The following is a 6,000-nucleotide window of genomic DNA, read 5'->3' on the forward strand; positions in this document are numbered from 1 at the left end:
GCTCCCAAGTTCCACTTGGCTGTGGGGTCAAACAAGCTGCAGGTGCTTGCTATGTTATGAACTCCAGAGAGAGGCCCCTGCATCTCTGGCTCCCAGGAGACATCTATGAAAACAGCAGCCTGTTCATAAACAGGACAGAAGAATCGCTTGGCTGGGTCTTGGTCCCAGGGCTGTTCGAGGTCTCTACCTGTCAATGTCATTGAAGGGGACTCCCACACAGCAGGGGCTCCCTTCCAGACCCTGGATTAGGTACAAAGCATACCCAAACACCGGTTTTCACAGAGAGATAGTCTGTTAAGCTGGGAAGAAATGTCGAAGTGGCTGCTTTCTGACTCAGGCAGAAATATAGCATCAAATGACCTTGCAGGTGTCTCTTAAGAAGATAAAAGGAAAGGTTTGTGTTAGAATGAGCTAGGATGCATTCATAGAGGAGATAGATTATGAGGGAGACAAGGAAGGGAAGGACAGGGATATTTATCCCAGAAGGACAAGGTACTGCCTCTGGATAGAAGGGAGACAGACATGGAACATAGGCAAATGCCTGGTTATAAAGGTGTTATTCTGAGTTGTTTAATTTTAATTGAACATGTTAATTAGGTGAGCCAAAGGGGGCTTCTGATGGCTGGACTTTGGTTGTCAGCCTCAGGAAGAAGTGGCCAAATAGGTGACTAGACCTTGATGGCTAGCTTTAAGAATGTAATCTAAGGATTTTTAGCAAGGAAGAAGGAATAGGGGAGAAGGGTAAGGCCTGTCAGAGACACATGCTCTAGTGGACTAGAGTCCTTTCAGTCACCATCTCTCAAATGTATAACTAAAAGGCACGGAGGAGGAACCAAAACAGCCTGCCCCTGGAGTTCTGAAAACTGCACCCTTTCTGGAGACACTCTGAGTTTTAGCATGGTTAGCACTGCTCTAAGCAGGTACTTTTCAGTCTTATGAGATAACTGTACCTGACCTTGCCCACAAATCCAAACTTCAAACAACCATTGGAGGGTTTTGTACTGATTCATCTGTTGATGCTAGAGTTCAAGCCGAGGACCTCTGTCTGCTAATCCTGTGCTCTGCACCTGAACTGTTATGCCCAGATCTCAGGCACCCCTAAATGACCACCATGGAGACTGAATCACATATTTAAAAATAAAGAGCCTTTATTTCAAGCTCAAGCTTGGTCTTTCCATCTAGTAACTCTGATAATTGATAATTAAAAATCTTTGCATGGGTAAATTGAAAGGAACCATATGGCATGATTCCATTTTGGATTGCCACCACTTTTATTTAGTCACATGGCTATTTGCTGTCCTCCTAGAGTTAGAGATGGTGGACATCATGTGACTTTACCATCTTTGGGCAGTCAGTCACATGTCTGGCAGCTATCTTTGCTAGTGTTAGAAAAGATGAATGTTGCATGATTTCACTACCATAATGACCACGTGGATTGGGCCTACTAAGGAGGCAACAACAATTTTCCAAGGTATGTTGGATTTTGGTGGATTTTTGTATGATAATTCATGTCCTGTCCAAAAAACAAGATTTATAGAACATAGGATTTAAAAACAATGGTTATTTAATAAGATATTAAATCTGCACCCCAATGTTTTATACACAAGATTGTACCTTGATTTGGCTAAACTTCATAATTTAAAAGTCACCCAGGTGACTAACAGCTTTATAGACATTAGGGGATCATGGAGAACAGCTGAGGGTTGCAAAGTATGGCAAGGTTAGAATTCCAAAGAGAGTCCAGTTGCAAGAGTGGACCTTAACAGTTTTGGAAATGCCAGTGTCAGGTTTTAATCACCAGAAACACCAGCCACAATGAAATGGAGCAGGCTGAGTTCTAGAAGGCAGGCTATGTGTATGCTGCTTAGGGTGGGGACTAAGAGAAGATCCAAACCTCTCAAAAAAAGATTGTGAATGAATCCCAGATATTGAACATTGGGATTGTTTGCACTATTGGAGCTTGGTTTTGCCCTATACAGATTGTGGTTATGCCATACTTTCTCCTTCTTAAAACAAAAGAGGGTACTTTATTTTTGATATTGCAGACAGACATTTGAAAGATTTCAAACCTTTTTTTAAAACTTAAATTTATATGTTTATGAAATGTTTTGTATTGTTAATATTTGGACTTAAAATAAAAGGCTAAAAATTAGGGTCACAGCCATAATCACCAAACACTGACCAGAAACTGTGGTGCTCATTTCTTGTGATGCAGCAATACAATGACCTAAGCAGTCTGTCAAAGTGGTTGGAGCAGCTTCTGAGACCATGAGTCTCAGCCTTTGTGGGATTGAAAAATCTTTTTACAGGGTAACCTAGGACCACCTGCATGTCAGATGTTTTCATTGAGATTCACAACAATGGCAAAACTGTAGTTGTGAAGCAGCAATGGGAAAAATTTTGTAGCTGGGGGTTACAACATGGTGAACTATATTGAAACATCAAAGCACTGGGAAAGTTGAGAACCAGTGGCTTAGAGAATGTCTCTCCCTACTCAAGGTCTATTCAGGCTTAAGAATGTATTTCTAACCTCTTTGTGCTAACTTTGTTAAGCTTAAGCTATTTGGATAAACTGAGTCAAATAAATGTTTTGTATTGATACTAAAAGGAGCTTCAAGTGAGAAATTATTGTTTTTTAAGGCTCATACTTAACACAGATAAAACTACAATGTCCTTTTCCTAAGGTCAGGCTCCCATTTCCTCAGGGGACTGGAGAAAGTTCTTGCTTGCTAAAAAGGGAGTCACCCTCCTTATTTCTGGTAAAAAGAACTTGTGGCCCTTCCATTAAACCATGATGTGGTGCCTAACAACTTGTCAAAGGCAATGCTAACCCCTAGACTTCCCCCTGTTCCCATTTTGCTCTGGGCCTTTTCTCTTGTCATTTTTCCTTGCCTGTCCATAAGACAGTCTTAACAGCTTGGTACAAACTTGTTTTGTTTTTACCCATGGAATGGCTTTTTTGTTTTGGTTTCTTTACTGAGCCCATTATCTATGATTAAAAGGTTTTATTTTGATACTAAAAGAGCTTCAATTAAAAATCATTGTTTTGAAGTCTAAACCTGACAGGAATGGAATGTAAAGTCCTAGTCTTAGAAAAGTTGCTTACTTATTGCAGACTGTTAGGGAACACAAGTTAATAGTCAGTCTTATTATGAATGATCAAGTTATTTAATGGTAGTTATGCTAAGTACTGATATAATTAATTACAGGGACAATCCTTACTTAGTCCCCTGTATATGTTTTCAGTGTTGAACTTAAAACAAGTAACTACAAAGGAAGTTGTCTATTCAGGAAGCTCTCAAATACTTCAGAGAGTTGTAGAATATGGCATTTGAAATGTTGATTAAAAAGCTTATTATATCAGACAGAGACTCTCAGATCCTAGCAGTGACTCAAGGTCTCCAAAGAAGATTACGAGGTACAAAATATCTATACCTGGATTGTGACAATGCTGACCACTGGGCAAGATGCCTTGATGAGACACCTGCTGCCAAGACCCAGCCCAGACTAGACAAGCAACAGGACACTGAAGAATTGAGTGTACCACTTTTGCCTAAACAAAGTAAGATCAGACTTCCCCATGTTCCTTTTCTACAGGAAAAACTTTCACCTTATGGGCCTGGTGAAGACTGATGCTGTTCTGATACTTCTGCTTCCAATGCTACAGAGACTTGGGTATAGCTAACTGGGAACTGACTGGTCCCAGCCATTTTTAAATAGAAGAGGAAGCTGCTTGGTCTGCACTCAGATATAATTTATCCTTCTCAGTTCTCGGATAGTATTGACAGTTAGGTTAGCTATGACTTTGTCAGCTTGGCAGTATTAAATAGCATCAAACACAAGGCTATAGCCAGCTTGTTAGCTCATTTTATATATAAAAATTAAGGCTTGCTTTTTCTAAACTTACTATGTCTTTTGTTAAAAAAATGTTCTAGGATAAGAAAGTCTATGTAAATTTTGAGTGTCTAAGAATGTTAAGATATATGAAGGTCTGAGGATATGAAAGCTTATAAGGTTTGAGGGTCTTAGAAAATGATTTAAGATGTAAATGCATGTTATAAAAATATAAATGTGTGATTTAAGATATGAAAAATGTTTTACATTGTTCTCCCTTTCTATGGTATAAAAGTTTGGAGCTTAACATTTAATAGAGTTCTGATAAGCTGTTAGAGCAGTGACTACTTACTGTTCAGTCACAAGCTCAAGATTTTTAGATTTATTTTGGTTGTAAACTAAATATAGATTTAAAGGTGCTTCTAAGACCACACTGTCCAATCTATACGTGGCTCTCAAGACACAAAGAAAATATACATGCTTTTAACCCAAATTTGTAGTTTTTACTAGAACTCTAAGATATGAGTCCATTCCTGCTGTTTTACAGATACTCATTATCTGCTTTGTCTATGACATGGATTTTGGTATATATTGGTAATACTAATATATCTAAAATTTTAAGTACTTTGTAAAGAATTTGTATAGGCTTCAGAGGACCAAAAAATCATAAAACCCAAGATCCACTTCACAGAGGTCAAAAGGACTCCAGATAAGTATAGCCTAAATTTTCCCTACCTGTCTATTCTTGAGGATGGTATTTTTATCTCTCCTGGTCTTAGAACTCCTCCCCTTTCTACTTACTACATTTAAAAGTTCAAAAAGTTCATAAATTTTAACTTTTCTTCCTACTTTAAATTTGTCTCAACAGTTTTCCACTTGGCTGACAGAAACATCCAAGCATCAGTTGATAACTACTAGCTCTGGACTTGCTAAAAGCTAATGTGAACCAGCTCAACCAATTTCATTGTTCCCTGTCTCTACTGCTGAGTCAGATAACCACATACTTCTGACAAGTTCCCCACTGCCCAGATTTTGACTAGCCTTCCAGATTTTGACTAGTCTCTCAGCCTTTTTGGGCCCTGACAACTATGCCCTGTACCAGCTGGAATCAGTTACAGAGGAGAATACATTGTCCTGTACTCCCTGTCCATAATAGGTTGAAATACTGAGTCAAAAAGAAACTCCCTGGCATAGAGAACAAAATTGCTAACTATTATGCTCATTGACAAACCAGGAAAATGGGCCCAGAATTGTCAATTGATGGGTTCATTAACTACAATAATTCTACAGTAAGATAAGACACTTGACCTTCTTTATGGAGAAACAAAGAGGTATTATATGGCCTTAAGAAATTATTATTTCTATATAAATTATTCAGGATTATAATCTAGTTGTGTGCAAAGATAGGAACTACAGGGCATTAAGAATGGTAATAGATGAAAGTGTCACTGCCCTAGAAAAGTCTGTTAGCTAATAGTTCTTAGTTCCCAATACCCTTGAGCCCCAGGACAGATAGGTCTCATGATTGAGTCTTGTCATTGGTGCTTGTGAAGTCAGGGAGAGATATGGGGCCTGAGGCAGTTGCCATGATAAGCTTAATAGAAACCAACTAAAAAGTAGGCCTGAGTTTGCATGCAGGCATCACCTGGATCTAGAAAAAGCCATAAGCTGACCCCACCCAGGGAGGGCCAGCAACTAAGGGGAAATACCTCAAAACAACCTCAATGCTATAAGAGTGGAGGCAAGATAAAAAGAATGCCCATGTGTCTGAGGCCAGCTTGAGATACACCGTGAGCTTCTGAAAAACAGGGGCTACAGAGACTTGCCTATCTCAGGAAAACAAAAGACCAGAAGGAGAGAAAACATGCAGAGGTAGACAAGTCTGGGCAGCAACTGGCAACAGGTTTGAAAGAGGTAACATGTGTAGCAAGGCTCACCATCAGCCCCTCAAGTGCTTGCTTCTACCAGCAGCATCCAATTATAAGCATCTTTACGATGTACAAAGACCACTGCTTCTGCAAGTTCACCATGATACTGCCCACTACGTTAAGCATACAGAGTCATGCTGGCCCAAGAATCAAACCCTACCAAAAAGGGATGAAAAGCAGAGAAGAGAGATGTGAGTCCTGCCTGGGGAAACACAGACTAAGGAAGGCCTCTAGGAGA

Source organism: Peromyscus leucopus, unplaced genomic scaffold (assembly GCF_004664715.2).
Source record: "Peromyscus leucopus breed LL Stock unplaced genomic scaffold, UCI_PerLeu_2.1 scaffold_774, whole genome shotgun sequence".
Classification (NCBI taxonomy): Eukaryota; Metazoa; Chordata; class Mammalia; order Rodentia; family Cricetidae; genus Peromyscus; species Peromyscus leucopus.